This window comes from Pyxicephalus adspersus, chromosome 6, assembly GCF_032062135.1.
Source record: "Pyxicephalus adspersus chromosome 6, UCB_Pads_2.0, whole genome shotgun sequence".
NCBI lineage: Eukaryota > Metazoa > Chordata > Amphibia > Anura > Pyxicephalidae > Pyxicephalus > Pyxicephalus adspersus.
The window spans coordinates 98180746-98199581 of NC_092863.1; positions in this window are offsets into that span (position 1 = coordinate 98180746).

Below are 18836 nucleotides of genomic sequence, written 5' to 3' on the forward strand. Positions count from 1 at the left end.
GGTCTGCCAGGGTGCCAAATGAATCGCAGCACTTTCCTTTGTTCATCTTTAAGAACTTGCGTCGGAACGGGTATTGGAAGAGTGCGGAACAGATATACCAATTTTGGAAGGTAAGTCATTTTGATGGCATGTATTCTTCCTATCCAGGACAGCGGAAAATTGCGCCATTTATAGCGCATGACTGAGAGCTCTTTGAACAAAGGCGGGTAATTTGCCTGGTACATAGATGATAGGTGAGATGTGAGCTTAATACCCAGGTAAGGGATAGCTTTCAACCATTTATAGACAAAATGTGATTGTAATGGCTGTAAAACCAAATGCCATTCGAATACCAGAAATATGTTCATATGATAGATATTTACTGAAGAACATGACCCTAGACAAAAACTCTATGATTTTGTAAACTAATGGCCAATTAGAAAGTTAAATAAAACAAAGCATTGCAACTACTGATATAAAAGGTATATATTGTGTGATCTTGGGCACTTTGTTGCCTGTGATTGCCCTGTTTTACCATCATTGACAGTGCTTGTTACACGTTTTTTTTTCTTTAATACCAGTAAAGAAGGGAGGCTTTAGGGCGTGGGGAACTTGAAGCTAGAGTTCTCTTTTAAAATAGGTTCCATTTAATTCAATTCTGGCTTTCAAGACTTGTCAAGCAGTAATCATGTTCCAACACACGGGCCATATAAAAGCATTATTTTCCCTCTGAACATGCTTACTTTTCAGTTACAACACATTAACAGATACATATTAGATAATCAAAGGTAATGACAGCATTACATAAAAGCACAACTAATGGAAATATAAAGATTGTCTTCTCAGAAATAACATCCGCACATTAGTGTTTGCTTCATACAGGAATAAATGTTTCTTATCAATCAGGGCACGTATAAATTATTAACTGGGCTTTTAGGCTGTCCAGATTCTTCATATATTGCAATATGAATTGCAAACAGCTGCATACTTAGCACATATAACCATCATTCAAAACTTTAAATTACCTGCATAATATTGTAAGGGGCCACTTTGTGCCACCAAAACAGTTATCTTGAGGCACCGACTTTATAAGATTTCTGAATGTGTCCTGTGTTATCTGGCACTAAGATAGTGCCAGCAGATGCTTTAAATTGTTATTACACCTTTATGCAAAAAATCGAGGATTTGGTGTTGCACATCCAAGACTTAAAAAATGACTCTTGTTGTTTGCTTGTTTGTTGTGATTGGTCTTTCCATTGTTAAATCCGATCCCCAAAATCCTTGAATTTTTTGTGTACCTACAATGCCTTTGAGGGTCCCATGGAAGCCCCATATAGTCATCATTGGTTGCATGTAGATGTGGCCGCATCCAGCAATGAGAATCAGAAGAGCGTAGTGGAGGGAGCACTGAGATGGTAGCATTGCACATCAGTTAATTCACTGTACATAAAAGAAGAGATACCACTGTTTGAGAGTGCACAAGCCGCAGTAGCTGCAAAGGGGTGATTCTTGTCATGCACATGCCGGTTAAAAGGAATATTTTCCACAATGGGCTTTAGAGGTGGGCACAGGACATGTACACCCAGATGGCAGGGCTTCAGCAGGCCTGAAAGATCGGGGAAGTTCCCGGACAGGAAAGAGAAAGATTTACAAATGGTTTCGGGGGAAAAAATAATTATTTCATTTGTTAAAACATATTTAAGGATAAACATACATTTTAATGAACATACATTTTGAATACATTTATTACTACCTTTATTCACACTATCTGTGCTAGGCTGTCTTTTGCTGCCATCTTAACAAACAGACACCTGGCCATCTACCTGATCTAGAAAAAATTCTTTAGATCAGGCCATTTTTTTCCATTGTTTTGTGATCCAGTTCTGACACACAAGCCCATGGTATGTGCTTTGAGCAGTGGCCAGGGGTGACCATGATGGGCATTTTGACTGGTCTGCATCTATAGAACCCTATACACAACAGGGTCCAATCATCATATTTTCCAACATCTTTAATTTAAGGCAAGCAATGGGTTTTGTATTGATTTTTTTATATAAAAGTTCTGTAGGGTTGGACCAGATGCAATAACCCTCACTCACCCACATGCATCAATGAACCTTTGGTGCTTGTGACCCTGATGCTTATTCGCTAGCTGTCCTTCCTTGGCCTACCTTTTAGTAGGTACTAACAACATACCAAGGACACTCCACAAGACCTGCTGTTTTTGAGATGATGTTATCCAGTTACCTCCTTATTAGTGGCCATAGTCCATATAAGTGTGGTAACCTGTCCAAAAAATCCTGATTATAGTGTAGCTACAGCCCTAATTGCAGTTAGGCTCTAACAGAATCTAAATCAGGGGAACACCTGATAACCCAAGTCAGAGGCCACCTTTTTGCAATTGTTGTAATAAACATTGGTAGGTAAAATCTTCTTGATGAGTTTGTAATGTGGGCGTCCATTATTTGAATATTCCTTATCTATGACACTATAAAGTCCACAGTCGATTGTTGACATTGCTGGTACTAATGTAGTGCTAGGCCTTAAAGTCCAACAACAAATTTTACCAAATAATGTTTAAAAAAAGTAAGTGGTCATGTGATCATTTTTGAAACCCAACAAAAGATATTTTGAGCCTTAAATTTAATATTTTAAAAAAATGTTATGATTCCTAGACAGCCACGGAATCTTTGAATCTACATTTTTGCCTTCATATTGCAATGAACCATTTAACACTCCCTCCAAGCCCTAGGCTACTCTCTTTTACGCATTTGTACATATTCAAACTTCAACCTCTCACCACCAGTCATTTTTTGGGACAGACTCCTGCGGTTCATTTCTTTCCGGTTTTATATGTCTAAAATCGGTACATTGTTTTTCATGAAAGTTTATTTTACAGTATATTATAATAGTATGAGTATAATAAAGTTTGAAACACAAAATCATTTAAAAATAATAAATTGAATAAATTAAAAAAACTATATATATTTAAATTTTTAAATTTTTTTAAATTTTTTAAGTTAAAAAATAGTATGTTATACTTATACTATTATATATACTGTAAAATAAATGTTCTTGAAAACAATGTACTGATTTTACACATATAAATCCAATGTATTGCATTCAATACAGTTATTTTGTATTGATTGCAACGTACACACGCACGTACTTCACCGGGAACTCCCCAGTGACTCTTCGGGTGCAGAAGCAGGCCGGAGGAAGAAGTAAGAAGACAGAGATCGCTGCGTTGAATGGGGCGGGATGTCGGTGGATCAGGTAAGCGCTGTATTTACTATTACTTCCCATAGGTTTACCTACCCCGATTGTGACTCGGGGTTACCGCTAGGAAGGTTAAAGTGGACCTCTCATTGAGAGAACACAATATGTAAATTGCCATTGCTGACCTGGTTTTTAACAATATTTCTTGACTATAGGTTATGCCCGGGTTAAATACGAGATAGGGACTGTAGGATTGTTATTAAGTTCTACAACTGGTACTGGTAAAGTAATATTTAACGCTTTTGATTTTTCATTATTTATTACCAAACCTGAAATCTCTGAGAAATGATCAAGTAACTTGTGCAAATTGGGCAATGTCGTGATAGGAGTTGTAAGTGTCAATAATATATCATCTGCAAACAGCATGATTTTGTGTACTGTATTGAACACCTCCACCCCAGCTATATCTTGATTAGCACGTACAGCTGCAGCTAAAGGTTCTAGAGCTAGTATAAACAGTATGGGAGAAAGGGGGCAGCCCTGTCTGGTCCCTCGCAAGATCTGAAATGGAGCTGAGGCATAACCCATATATTTCACAGTAGCAGACGGCGAGGCATACAATGCTTCGATCCAATGTAAAAAATGCGTGCCAAAGCCCCACCTTTTGAGAGCGTAGAACAAATACTGCCATGATATAGAGTCAAAGGCCTTCCGCACATCTAATGATAACATCATGCTTTGAATGGATTTAGAGTGAGAATAGTATAGTATCTGGAGAGCTCTACGTATATTATCTCCTGCTTGGCATTTTGGGACAAAACCCACTTGATCACCATGTATTAAACTGCCTGGGAATCTGTTCAGCCTCATAGCTAAGATTTTTGCCAAAATTTTAACATCTGTATTGAGAAGTGAGATGGGTCTGTAGTTGGCCCATGATGTGTGGTCGGTCGACGGCTTAGGTATCATAGCAATAGATGCCCGCAGGGATTCTGTGGGAAAAACCCGGCCTAATTTCAAATCATTAAATAAAACCTGTAAATGAGGTGTCAAGACTGTTTGCAATTTCTTGTAGTATAATGGGGAAAAACCGTCTGGACCAGGGCGTTTGCCTATTTTCAGGGATTTTATAGCCACTGTAATTTCTGAGGCTGTAATGTCCAGTTGCAACTCATCCAAGTCCAAATTGTTTATTTTAGGCAAATCAATATTAGCAAAGAAACTATCGGCTTTGCCTTCATCCATCGCCGGAGGGTCAGAATAAAGGTCTGACAATGGAGTCTGGAACTCTTGAACTATATCTAAAGGGTTGCTAGTTAAGTGTTTGGTGGCTGTACGAAGGGAGATCGGAGTATGCTGTGATGTAAAAGTACGTAATCTTTTAGCAAGCAAAGTGCCTGGTTTATTGCTGCAATGATAGAATTTATGTCTCGTCCGCTGCAGTTGGTATGCGGCCTGATTAGATAAACAAAGGTTTAATTCAGTCCGTGCTTTACGTAGTGCAATTGAGGTTCCCAATGTGGGATTTAATTTGTGTAACTGGACTTGTCTCGAGTAGACAGTTTCAAGCTGAGTCTGGGCCTGTGTTCGTTCCCGCTTCTTAATGCTTCTGTCCAGTTTATTATTAAATACCGTGTTAGAGTCACCACAGCAGATCAAAGCCCCCTTGATACATTGCCTAGTTTCCTCTAACATTTCCCAAAAAAAGGAAACAGGAGGAGAATTTGGAGCATAATAGGCTAGGAAGGTGACCTCAGTGTTCTGCAGTGAGCCCCTCAAAATCAGATATCGTCCCTCTGAATCTGCTATTTGATGTGTACATATAAAAGGCATGCGCCGGTGGAAGGCTATAAGAACACCTCTGTGTTTCTTAATTGTTGACGCCTGATAAACTTGAGGATAGTGAGCATGCATAAACTTAGGTGTTGAGGATACTGAGAAATGTGTCTCCTGCATACACACTACATCAATGCCTGAGGAGTGACAATAATTAAATACTACTTTACGTTTGGATGGCGAATTGAGACCCTTGACATTAATTGACATTATACGTAGAGCCATGACAGAGAAAGACATAGAAACATAGCTATGCATATAGATATAATGCTATATGTCAGTCGAGTATTGCAACTAACCCAATATACAGTAAAAAACCCCAAAAAAGCATAAAATGAACAAAAAAACCTAAAACATACAAAATATACCCATGATAGGGTACGACAAAGGGGCCATAAGGGCCAAAAGCCGCTCCAAGAGCCCTTGGAGAGACATAATTGTTAGGATTACTCAACCTCAATAACCCAACCCGCCAGTCCTGAGTAATCCAGTGAGGGTGCATGCGATCAACACTCGGGCTATAACAGGAACAGGTGTACTCACGGAGGGTTCTGGAAAAATAAATGAAATTTGTGTCCCATCAGAATGGCGGAGAATGGAAGAGAAACCCATAGAGGTTTGTTGTGTTGTGGAATAGCAAAACTGTTAACCTGGAGACTTAGTTGAGAAGACTTGGGTAGCCAAACATGTAAGAACTTGAGAGCGCTGTATAGAACTATGGGAACCCTGTTCAGAATCACGAGGAGATGAGGGAGACCCACCCAGATGAGCTGAGCCTGGAATGTTAGAATTCTGTTGGTCTGAAGACAGGGTATATTCAGGCGTGTAGGAAAGACCCAGTTGAGCAAGGCAGGTTTGGGCGTCCTCGGTTGTGGAAAATTGGTATTGAGCTCCTTGTGTCTGGAACAACAGCTTAAAAGGATAACCCCAACGATAACAGATCCCGTTAACTGACAGGATTTATAAGAAGGGGCGAAGGGCTCGCCGTTTAGCCAGTGTAGAAGATGCTAGATCTGCAAATAGGCTATAGTCCATACCTTGAAACTGTAAACGGGAACCATTCCGGGCCTTTTGTAAAAGTACATCTTTAGGATAAAATAAGCTGTAATATAGAACACTTCCATAAGGTAGCAAAGAGTTAGCCCAGGGCTAAATGGCAATTAAATCATTCTGCTACTACGAGATCTAAAGGATAATTAAATGCAAGAAAAGAAAAGTAATATTTTCCCATCCCTGATGTACAATAATGGAGTTGAAGAAGGGCAGACATCTTTATACAACCATGTTCCCCCATGGATGTAGTGGAGGAATAAACATAGCCACCATGATATGGGAAGTGTGCTGGTAAATTAACCTGCTATTTGCCAGCATTTTTCTAGTTCCAGCCTAATAATAATTTAAAAGACTAGGACTGAGAGAACACATAGTGGTGATTTCCACAGGAAATAATCAAAATCAATGGTATATGTTTCAAATATATCTCCTTTTTTGCAGTGATCACCATTATTTTTTTTTAAATCATATGCAACTGGAAATTGGCTATGTATGTCAGTTCCAAACATGGCAATTGATTCAAATGTATAATGCCAAATCCGACCATAATATCAAAGAATTGATCGCCACAAAATCTGATCACCCTTTTATAATTGTGGGATTGTAAAAGTGACATCAGATTTAAACAACAGAACAAAGAAAAGGTGATCTAAAGGAATAAAAATACAGATTTGTAATGTAGAAAAAACAAGTATAACCCTACGTTTACCACCACTTCAAATAAATTTAATTAGAATCAAGTGTTCCAGATAAGGTACCATTTATAAAGTATTCCTTTGGGAGTATGATGGTAAAACCTTTATGGGGGTTTTGGAATTATCTAGTCAAAGCCCTGAATTGAATCCCATTGAAATGGAAATAAATCCATAATCATATTTTAGCTGCAGAAATTTAGCTTAAAAAAGTAGCACAAATTCCTTTGGTAAAGTGTACCTAAACTCAGAATTTTCACTTTACATAAAAGGGTAGACAACCCTTTTATGTAAGGTAAAAATTCCGATTGTTTGTGATTTTCTCAATGCCACCCCCGTTTCTTTAAAAAAAGCGTGCAGGACTCCCCTATTTAATTCTCTGCGATAGAAAATGAATGCAAGGGCAAAGCTTCCCTGGATACCTACATTACGTATCCCCAGAGGCTCTTGGCTGCTCCTTCTGCACATGCCTGAGCATCTCGGGCATGCGCAGAAAGAGCCCTTTCGGTTTACTTCCTCTTTAATGTCAAGTGGTGGTAAATTCTGAAAAGTGCCTATGAGAAGTAATTTCTGCTATTTAACAGGATAGATAGATAAATAGATAGATAGGAGTGAAAAAAGATTTCCTGTCTATATTATGAGTTTAGCCATTTTATATATTTAATAACACAGCAAGGACAGGACAAGGCTTTTTACTCACCGACATAAAACACTATATACTGTTATACATTTCACTTTCAAGGTATAGATTATCTTGTGGATTATTCTTCTAGTGTATACATTTTCATTCCAATTATCTTTAATCAAATGAACCATAAAAAATAAGACAAATTGCAAATTTAAACTAATGCTTTGGAGACTTTACCTGATTGTTCTTTGGATGTTCTCATGATACCACCACCATTTGATCACCAGGGCACCTATGCTGGATCAGTATTCTTTAGTATTTCAGGGTTCTGCCAGGGGTTACTTGGAGTTTATTTAACTGTGGTTCATTGACCTCATATTTGCATAGTCCTGGGATCAACACCACTTGGTAGAGCCAGCTGCATGACTCTTTAAAGTTGCCTATATGGGTAGTATTCTACTACAACTGTAATGCAGCATTCTGTCCATTGGCCACCAATGTAAGAGGCTTTTTTCCCCACTGATCCCCAGATTTATTGGTTTTAGTAGGGGTTCTCTGAAAAGTGAATATAACTCCAAAGGTTTCTCAGGGGTAAAAAAAAGTTGAGAGAGACAGGACCAAGGTGTTGTAGCACTATAGTCACTTCTATTTTTTATCACATCCTATTCAAGCTTACTACTACTACCAGCATAACTATATTTTGTGAATGGGGCTCATTCAGGTTTAGGAGTAAAATCAGGAAAAACTAAACTCTACATGAACTGGTACAAATATCCTTCAATCTTTAAGAGGCTCCAGGGGTGAATCAATCTGTCAACATTCTACTACATTAATAAAATGATGTTCGATAATCTCAGCAGCTAAAAATGTTACTGTGTATAAATTGGTTAGTATATTCTTGTTGCCTGGAGGACTCATACTCATAAAGTTTACAAGCTATATTAAAAATGACCTCTTTACCCTACAGTGAGATTAGCTGTGTTGTGAGGGATTTCACTGCTCTGCGGTTGTGGGCAAATTAGACTCTTTGTACTGTAAAATCTCCAAATATGAAAGCAACAGACAACATTTACAGAGAAGCTCTAAGCAGTGCAGTGTTAATGAATGTCAGAGTTACAAGCAGCTCTTTCATTACTCCAGAAAACTACAGTGCAGCCATAGAGAAATACCAGGCATTGCTGGAAACCCATGGGAGTGTGTACTTGGCAATCCATGGAATGTTAGTTTGATAATATTATTTTACTGAGATGATTTTTTTTGAGAGTGGCATTTCATGATCTTGTTTATGGGCTGTTCTGCTTTTACCTTGCATGAAACGCCCCAAATATCTTCGGAATTTTTTTGTTTTGCATTAAAGATTAGACTATATTGCTGGGAACTTTTAGTACGGAATGCGTCACTGTGCCCATTTAGTGTTCGTGCCTAGTGAATAGCACTCAATCCTGGGATTTGTTTTTCAAGAGGGAAAGAGGTTTTTAATAAGTGAACCTGTCCCTTTTCCTTGAATAAGACATGCATCGAAAACTCCAGGAGGTATTAAAGAAAAGTGGGATCAATTGAAATCTAACAAAACACCATAAGAGCTTTTAGATTTTAAAGCTGATCTTTAGGCAAAAATGAACCCGCTTTTGCAATACAATATTTTTCTAACTCAGAAGAAACATTATCACGTACATGTGCATATTAACCTCCCCAGTGGTAACCCCGAGTTTGACTCGGGGTAAAAAACAAGCTGAAAGCTAGTCCTATCGGTGTTCTCCAGGCTCTTGGCATCCTCGAGCTGCGTCCTTTTCGTAAGATATGTCCCCCGGCCGTGACGTCGGCACGTACAGGCGTGGCGGGAAATTCAAATTATTGTGTATTGCACTCAATACAAAATAACTGTGTTGAATTCATTACTGTGAATTTATATGTGTAAAAGCGGCACATTGACTTTCATGAAAATTTATTTTTCAGTATTTTATAATAATATGAGTATAATAAAGTTTGAAACACAAAATCATGTCAAAGTTTATTATTAAAATATTTTATATATATATTTTTAAATGTATTTAATTTATTATTTCGACATGATTTTGTGTTTTAAACTTTATTATACTATTATAAAAAACTGTAAAATAAATTTTCATGAAAAACAATGTACCGCATTTAGACATATAAATCCGGACAGAAATGAACCGCCCAGGCGGTTGATCACTGCCTACTGCCTGTCTGTCTCTAAATATTATCTGAGTGTCATTGATATTTACCTGTATTTGGTAATATCTGTGTGTTGTTTTTTAATATTTGTCTGGGTAGCACGGTTGGCTAGCACTAGCCTTTGCATCTCTAGGGTCCCTGGTTTGAATCTGAGCCAGGACTCTACCTGCAAGGAGTTAGTATATTCTCGTTGTGATTGCATGGGTTTTCTCCCACATCTCAACCTATAAAAAACAAACAAACATGCAGTTACGTTATTTGGCTTCCCCTGTGGTAATGACATATGACTCTGGTAGGGACATTAGATTGTGAGCCCCTTTCAAGGACAGCTATAGACATAATTTGTGCAGCATAGGACTAATAAATAATATAATTCATATCGGCCTGACATTGGTATTATCTGTATGTTGTTGGTATTATCTGCATGCCACTGATATCTGTTGATACTTGAATGTAATTTCCCACTTTAACTCAGCGGTCCTCCTGTCATCCTATCCCCTCCTGCTTAAATTGTTCAGATCTCCCCTCCACACTACTCTATTATCTTCTAAAGAACCCAAGGAGCTCTTTGTAGGTAAACTTTTACTTTGTCCCACATGGAAACAAGAAAAAGTCTTCTGAGGGGGTCATTTTACCTGCTGCCTTAAAAGCTTTTAGACACATGTAACATATTAATGACTGCAGATCTGATTTCAATTATGTTAAAGGAAGGCATCAGAGAACCACAACATATGGAATAAATGTCATGGAAATATACACATTCCACTAGAATTTACAGTTTATTCACACAGTCTTTTTTCCTTGCAAAGAACAGAGAGAAACCTTCTTTATGTCACAGCAGTAATCGTATCACAACATCAATCTCCAAGTGACCCAATATAACACATGCCCGCCATATGGATACTCTTCTATTGATGCAATCTGAGAGTTTTAAGTAATATTTTGGCTATGTTTAAATCTGTGGAAAAAAATGCAGCGTATACTGCTCTTAAATGCCTGCAATGCACAGCTAGATATCCAGGGTCGTTTCAGGCAAGAATGCCTTTTTTATGACTATTAAGCAAAAAAACCCAAAACAAAACAAAAACAATAACAGCATGTTCCCTCAATATTGAGACCAGACCTTCCTGGATAGGTAATGGGGAACCAAGCGTGTGTCCCCTCTCCTATCCATAAAAAAATCTTTTGGGGACAAAAAGTGTGTAGCCATCTTCCCTTTTGGAAAAAACTGAAAATACTGTCACACCGTGACATTGGAGGCTGCCTGGGTACTATACAACTCTCTTTTCTTTTAGGTTAGTACTAATGGGCAGAATAAACTTGTCATCTAATAAAATGAAGGGAAATCGGCAACTAACCAATCGTAACGGGACATTTTTTCCAGCTGCTTGTGGATGGACATGCTGGTAAATGTCTATCCAAACCGTGAAAGTTGTATGGTGTGCATCAATGATTGAGTAAAAAAAAAAAAAAACAATCATAAAAGCAGAATATGTTATATATGAGCGTTTTGGAACTTCTGAGCAGTTGAGTGCCCTATGGTGGTTCCAACTTTCATCTTGTTGATGTGGCAGCTTGTGTTACCATATGCAAAGCATTGTACTAACAGTAAATCAGGTTCTTTTTAATCTTTTTGTTCAAACAGCCAATGTCATACATTTTTATCCTTTTATTTATAATTGTACACTGAAATCATACTCCACCATTCTACAAAAGCAAGCTGGTGCCAAACACACAATGGTCTCCAGGAAATAACGCTGCTGATCTAACTACAAGGTACTTAACCATACAACAACTTGGTGCAAAGAGGAGGAAACAAGTTCTATAATCACACTTCACAGAATGAAAATGTCAAGTGTACAAAATAACATGATTGTTCCGCAGTTTGTGTATATGAACTAGAACAGAGATCACATTGCTGACTAGCATATAAGAGCATCATGTATTTTTTCCCAAAATTTGATTTATGCATTTATATAGCAATGATATCTTTCACAGCCCTATTCAAGGTCCATAGTCATATCACTAACTGTCCCTTAGAGGGGCTCACAATCTATTACCCTTACCATAGTCATTTGTCATTAACATGGCCCAAGGCAAGGGAAGAATTATCACATGTAGCACTGGTGTCAGTGGCTGCAATTAATAATAATGCTCAGAGTTGGAATCAGTGGCTGAAAAAATAACGTCCAGCCTTGGTGCCATAATAATCACCAGTAGTGGTGTCAGTGGATGCCAAAATAACCTCCAGCATTGGGATCAGAGGCTGCAGTAATAACCTCCAGCATTGGTGTCATTGGCCACAAAAATATTTCCTAACGTGTCAGTGGCTAAAAAAATACCCAGCCGTGTTGGTGTCACTGACTGCAATAATAATAACAGTATAGTAAACACCAGTATTGGTCAGTGGATGCAAAAATAACCTCCAGCATTGGGATCAGTGGGCGCAATAATATTTTCCAGCGTTGGGGTCATTGGCAGCATCAATAACCTTCAGTCAGTGGCTGTGTCAATAATAATGTCAATAATAACTCCCAATATTGATGTTACCAACCTTATTAATCCCCAGTATTGAAGTCAGTGGCCGCAATATTTACCCCATCATTGGTGTCGTTGGCTGGAATAATATTCCCCAGCAACAGTGTCATGGCTTCAATAATAACCCCCGGCATTGGTGCCATTGGCAGCATCAGTAACCTTGTGTTGGACTCAGTGGCTGCAATATTAACCCAACATTAGTGTCAGTCTCACAATAGAAATCACCAGCATTAGTGTCAGTAGCCATAATTATAACACAGAAAGCCAGAGGGCCACACATTGGGCACTAATGATATAGAAGGAACAATTACTAACCTAAATAAAAAAAGTTAAAGTCATACTTAAAACTATTTTCAGATGAAAGTTATAACCAAGATCCCCTAATAATAAAAGATGCATCTGATAAAAATCCATCTATATACCATCAGCATTACCAATCTTCCCCAGTTTCAGATTCTGAGTTTGAACATAGATTTACTTCAGCTAGTGAACCAACATAACTTGCATGTCTGTGGTTGACATCTCAGCTTCCTGTTTAGAGCTAGTGAGTCAGCAAGTAATACTTGTTGTGACACCTATGAATGATATCCGTTCCATTTCATTCTAAATTTCAGTAATTGTTATTTCTCAAAACTTGAATTACAGTAATTTGAATTCATGAGCAAGATATGTAAATATTACTCTGAATATTAATTATTATTACAAATCCCATTATTATTAACATAATATATACAGTAGATGCATGCAAGAAATTTATATCAGGAGAGAGAATTATTATCACTAATCTTTAGTTGTCAAGCAACAACAAATTACACAGTGCTCTACAATAAGCATGGGTTGCAGGTGACAAACCCGTATACTTGGCAAGTACTAACCATGACATAGGAGAAATGGACCCTTTCCAATTGCTCTTAGTGTTGGGAAGGAGAATGAATGTGGAATCAGCCGAAGTGGAGTGCTGTACCTTGTTAAATAATGGTTAAGTGAAACACTTAATTAGCTAATTTAGGCTTTAGAATATGCAAGCTTTTGGAATCGGTCAAGATCCTTCTATCAAGCAATATACAGTTCTGTATATCAATATTGCAAGGCTTATTATTATTTATCTTTTGAGCAGAACTGTAGCGGGGTAGCGACTAAGGAAATGCACAGTTGCCGACATTAAAGTATGGTCTCAACTATATATTGAAAATATATTATTGGTTTCCTTGCCCAAAGGGTTAGCAGAAAGTGAAATCTTGTACAATGCTGAATATGGAATCAGAGCATTCAGTGCCCATGCTCAGAACCTTTTCCCAATAGTCAGGGATCTGCCACAAACGCAATGGAGGTTTCCAAGATTTGAGAAGATAGACTAATATGTGAGAACACAGGTGATCCAACACATTGGAATGGATTTCTTAAAATAAATTGCTATTAGCTGGCAAATGCTTTCATTCCTAAACCAGATCCATTCTAGGTTTGGTGGGTCACCCAGGCTATTCCATAATAGTTTATCTTCTCCAGTTTTGGAGAGCTTTAATGAATCAGGCTCTATGTTGCATGCATCATTTTGGGTCAACAGAAAGCAACATTAATGCTGTTTACCTTAACGCACACTGTTGGACCAGATAGCTGGAAGGGAAAAAAATACATTGTTCTTTGTTTTATTTTTTAGGACCTAGGTAGACTTAAAGCAAAGCTAAAGTTACGCATTCCAAAATTGAGAACAGGCAGAATTTTAGTTGCACAAAACACAGGTGATGTACCTGCTGCAACAAAACAAGCTGGGACTGATCGAAAGTCAACCTGGCCTGGCCAGTCGAGGTGGCCAAAGATCCAACATCCAGAAAAGGAGTGGAGGAAGATGATGGTGCCTGTGCTAGAACAAGGAGAGGGTAGTGAAAATAAAAACCTGTGATCAGACCGGTATGTTTTTTTTTTTTTTTTCTGAAGGGACATCAGCTGTCCATCAGAATTCAGAATTTTTTATATTTTACATCTGAAATAATACCTGGGAGGTGGGAAGTAAAACCTGGGAGTTGCTGCAGGCACGTGGAACCCTAAGTGGCCCAATCACACTCAAGCTGGGGAGTTATTTTCCATATTTACTGGAAATCCCCTTAATCATCATATCAATTGTTATTGGAGATACATTACCCACGAAGCTGCAGGTGGCTGAGTGGTAACACTGCAGATGCAAAGTAACATCTAAAGAGAGAAACATGTGGGTGCAATGTGGGCACAAAGTTTCTAACTATATAAAGTTCTCAGTACATTTCCATTTTCATTACAGTGGGGAAAAAAATTAGGTAATTTTGTAATTTTGTAACTTAGCAAAGAGCGATATTATGCAAACTGTGGCAACGCAGAGTATGCAAGAAGAAATGAATTCCTAATTTGATGAATTTAGATCACAGCATTTTTTTACTGTTACTGCTTTTTATTCACCTTTATTGTTCTTTACATTGATTAAAGATTTTTAACATCCACTTTTTCCAAAAGTGTATATAGAACTATTTTTTATAGATTTGTAAGGATGAAAATAAAAGTGGTAAAATCCCACTCAGATGGTTATTGCTGTTGGTATCCACAATGAGTAGATTCACCCCTTCCCTTTTATGTTGTTTGTTCTGGTGACCACTAGCATTAATTTATTATTTATTATTATTTTACATGAATGTGACCTAAAGCATCATCTGATTTACATACAATTCCTAAAAGTAGATGATGAAAATCCAGTTATACAAATGAAACCAAAGTTGTTCTACTTGGCCATGTATTTTACCTTATCCTATCTATGGCTCATGTTGGTGGGTGTATTCAACTTTGGGCCTGTTTTGCTGCATCTTGGCTTTGATGGCTTACCAACATTGATGGATTAATCAATTTTTGAACTATACCAGAGTGTAAAGGAAAATGTCAAGATATCTGTCCATAAACTAAGCAGTGGGTCAGGCAGCAAGACAACGATCTGAAACACACAAGTATTTTTACCAATGAATGGGTAAAGAATGGGTGAAGAATAAAATGAATGTTCTGGAATGGAAAGTCCTGACCTTGATCCAGTTGAAATGTTTTGGAAAGACCTAAAGTAAGGGGTTCATGTGAGGAAACCCACCAACAAGAGCTGAAGCTACTCTGTATAGAGTAGGGGTGTCAAACTCAAATGCACAGAGGGCCAAAATTAAAAACTTAGACTAAGTTTGCTTCACATTCAGTCTGGAACAAGCTTATATTAGAGAAAGAGGCATAAAATGTTTTTTTTTAATTTTATTGCCTCTTTTTCTATTTGTATCATTCTGAGTTTAATTTAAATTTTTTTTTTCAATTTTATCTTTTTGCACAGGCTAACAATAATAATACCAATATTCTTCTATGAAAATCCAACCATTCAAGTCCATGCCTTGGAAAAGCAAGAAAAAGTACAGCTGAGGGAGAGTGCTGGAAATGCCAGACGCGGCCAATGCGGAGATAAATCTTACGGAGTGACCCGCCGCTGATACTCTCTCTTCATTGAAATATCGCCGCTACTAAAACTCCCAGCATTATTTGCTTCTATAAAACAGTCCAATGCTGGGCCATGCATAAGAAGAGAGCCCGCTGGTCTATAGACGCAAGTGATGCCGGGAATTGTAGTAGGGGAGCTATTTCAATGCAGCAGCCGGCCAGCTGCAGTTCATATTTAGGATTTCTTTAGGGGCGAAAAAAAAGGTCTTTGGGGGCGAAATTTGGCCCCCGGGCCAGAGTTTGACACCCCTGGTATAAAGGAATGGGCTAACACATGGCAAACAAAACAAACAAAAATAACCTTGCCTGATCAATTGTTGATCAACATTCTGTCAAAAATGTATTTATAACAGCATTTATGGGAGAATCCAATTGACTTACCAGTATGTTTTTGGCATGTGGGAGGAAACACAAAACAGGGAAAGAAGATATGAACACTATGGGTGTATGCCCTGGCTAAGATTCACACCCCGGACTTTAATGCTGCAATGGGCAGAATACTAGCCACCAACCCACTACTGTATACAATGGTGGTAAAAGGTTCACGTTGAAAAGTATACCCAAACACGTGCAAAGAAATGTTAAAAAAGAATATTTGCCTGTAATTAGTTAGTTGAAGTCAGAAGTTTTTATCTATTCACTAAGCTAATATAGAAAGTAATGGATCTTTCAAAATGAAAGAGTTGTCACAGTCCCAAGAAGTGAGCTTTCTCGATATGAGGGATGTAATCCCATGCCACGCTACCCAAAAGTATACATAGAGTTGCTTGATTCACAACCTGAAATGAAGACACACAAAATATTTCCAACTGTTTTGCTCAATGCAATTTATAACATCCAGGTGAAAGATGTAATAGCAACAGTTCAGAAAAAAATCACTGTAGTGGAGTATTACCCCCTCCTAAAAAATACTTTTAGACATAATAAGGTGTAACTAACTACCTTTTCCTTTGCACACCAAGCTACATAATTAGCTTCGTGATCACATGTAGTAATTTTGATTATATCAACATAAAACAACAATTTCTAGAGCATTCTAGTGCTTGGTAGTGCAGTTGAAAGCTTGAAACAGTTACAGGAATTTTAGCAAGAGTGGCCATTGTTTCATGGAGACAACAATATCACAAACGTGGTTTGTATGGAAGAGTTGCAAGAAAAATATCCACTCCTCAACAACAACAACAACATTAGGTCTTGGTTGACCTTTGCTAAAATGTACCTTAAAGGTTTAACGTCAAGTGGAAAAAAGGTGTTATGGTCAGATGGGTCCATATTTAAACTATCTGACCTCAGCAAAGAATATCATACCTAAAGTAAATCATGGAGGTGGTGGAATCTTGTTGCGGGTTTATTTCCTTGCAGTAGGGATTGAAGCACTTGTCAAGACAAAAGGAAAAGAGGAGCCAAATACCTTTAAATCCTTGAGGAAATCCTGCTGCCCTCTGCCAAGAAAAAGGTTCACCTTCCAACATGACAATGACCCAAAGAACAGGGCAAAATTGGCCACAGAGTAGGCTCACGTGGCCAAGTCAGAGCCCAAACTTCTAATGGAAAATCTGTGGAATGACTTGAAGATTGCAGTCAACTAATAGTCATCATTTAATATGTTCAGAGTAGGCGGAGAATTATCCATAATCCATAATCGATAGAAAAGGAGGAACCATGAAGCACCCCTGTCCTGGTCATAATAACATAGAGGGGCATGGTTCCATAGTCCCCTAAAATACCTATGAACAATGTAATTCATAATAGTTAAAGCAGACCTAAACTCACATTTTTGTCATGCATTTTGATGCCCCTTCTGCGCATGAAGGCGAAGTAGGGGGCGCAGTAAGGGCATTTTCCTTCACTTAGGGGAAAGAGATTCCGATCTCACGCATGCGCAGTAAGATTGGCTCTCTTTTTTCCCCTTTTACAGCAGGCTACGTCACCCGATCTCACACCTACGAAGTGCAAGATCAGGTGCCATAGCCACAAGAAGGAAGAAGAGGGCTGAACATGGTGGCGATGTGACGAAGAAGAATTTTAGGATGGCGCAGAACCGGATCGGGGACTTCTCCAGCACGATCAAATGATCTGCAGAATTAAAGATAAGTGTGATTTTTTTTTTTCGGTTTAGTTCCACTTTAGGGAGGTATTCAGCTTAAAATTTTTTTTTAAAACTCTTTCATTGGCATGTTTAGGAGACCGAAAGAGGCAAGGCTTAACAATTTCAATATTGGGTTTAGATACAATTAAAAGTAATATTAAAACTAAACTCACTGGCACCTTACTTTGCATTGACAATATTCTTGAGTTCTGTTTTGTAGTGTTCTTATTTTGGAATATTTACAGATGGGTTTCAGTTCATTTCATCCAGGAATGTATCAAGAAAAATGCACAAATACAAGTGGCATCATTAATGTGATGGAATGGGTTGAATAGAATAGGGCACTGTCAAGATCATACAGTCATTGCAATACATGGTGACAACCTTCCTAATGTGTCAGGGATCTGACATCATTTCTAGGTTCTCCTTTTACTAAAAGCAGTTATTGTCAGAGTACAGTCACCAATACTCCATGACTTGTTCACGGCGTTCATTTCTTCCAGACTGTCTGGAACAACTTCCTGCTTTAACCAAACTCCTACTCTATTAGGTTACACATTGGGTGACTCAGTGCCGTTCTTGTTCTAATATAATGGCAAAGGTTATTAATACATTATTATTACAAAGGAATTATTAATACATTATAAAGTTTATGTGTCAGGAGATGCTTATGGGGCTGGAAATCCCACTCCCCATTTATTCTGTCTAGTGGTGTCACTAGCAGAAGCAAGAAAATAGCAACATTTTCTGCTTCCCTTTAACCGTGCAGCCTGAAATGTACTTTTTGGGCATTCCCAGCACACGCTCTGAGGCTGTGCACAGCTAAAGGGGTTTTTAGGAGCCAATTTCTGCTGCTGGGGCTTTATAGCCTCTCTGCTCCCAGTGATCCGTGCCTGTTGTAGCATTTAGCTGGGCTGATATGTTGCTGGAGTGTGATTTATGTTTTTACTACTGCCTGTTTCTGATCCTGTGAATTTATGCTGCTTGGACTGACCTTTTGCCCATGACCCCTACTCTGCTTGTGCTAATCCCTCGGTACCTTGTCTGGTGGACTGATTGCCCATCAGGAGTGTAGTGGGGCAGGCAAGGGTGGGAACGGAGTGCGCCCACTTTT